A 1,130-nucleotide genomic window follows, 5' to 3' on the forward strand; every position below is an offset into this window, starting at 1 on the left:
GATCAAATATCCGCATCGCCAAGCTTGCCTTCCACGCCAAGGAAAGTCCCTTCCGGACACGGGACGGAGTCTTCATCTTGTATCTTCATAGTCCAGGAGTCCGGTTGATGGTATAAGTCCGGCCATCGGACACCCCCTAATCAGGACTCCCTCAGTAGCCCCTGAACCAGGCGTTCATGACGACGAGTCCGGCGCGTAGATTGTCTTCGGCATGCAAGCGGGTTCCTCCTCCAAGTACTTCATAAAAGATTGTAAACACTAAGGATAGTGCTCGCTCTGCAAAATAAGTTTCCACATATTGCCATAGAGAGAATAATATTAACACAAATCTAATCTGCTGACGTATTCCGCTAGCGTGACATCACTCTACGGCCAAGTCCTTTATTCGAATCGTTTTTACTTCCCCACCTCAGCGCGTTTTGTGAGGCGGTTTCCTTGGCATGTTTTGTCGAAGCAGAGATCGTGCCCCTTATTTACGGGATTCTCATAAATACGGACATGGGTAACCCAACCGCGCCATTTATCACGGCGCTTGGGAGGCAAGCGAGTTTACCAGGCTGTGGGGACGCATAGCCGCATCCGCCCATATAAGGGGATAAGGATCCACCTTTTTACCTACGCCTTCTTCCTCCTTCACCTATCCATCTTCCGCGCACCGAGCTCCAGCGCCCAAGCCCGCACTTCCCCCCTCAACCTTCTCCAGCCATGTCCGGAGCAGGGAGGTAAGTGGATGGTCTCCTCCGTTACGGAGGGCCATATCAAAAAGTTAAGGAAAGCCGGATACTTGTCTAACAACATCGCGCACCGGCTTCCCGAAAAGGGGCAGCTCCTCCCCACCCCAAGGCCCCATGAGAGGGTAGTATTCCTTCCCCATTTCCTCCGCGGACTGGGCTTTCCTCTCCACCCATTTGTCCGGGGGCTCATGTTCTACTATGGCCTGGATTTCCATGATCTGGCCCCGAACTTCATCCTCAACATCTCGGCGTTTATCGTCGTGTGCGAGGCCTTCCTCTGCATCCGCCCCCATTTCAGTCTTTGGCTCAAGACTTTTAATGTCAAGCCGAAGGTTGTGCGTGGCAACCAGGCGGAATGCGGAGGCGCCATGGCGGCAAGATAGCCAACGTCCTATG

Source organism: Triticum urartu, chromosome 3 (assembly GCF_003073215.2).
Source record: "Triticum urartu cultivar G1812 chromosome 3, Tu2.1, whole genome shotgun sequence".
Lineage (NCBI taxonomy): Eukaryota > Viridiplantae > Streptophyta > Magnoliopsida > Poales > Poaceae > Triticum > Triticum urartu.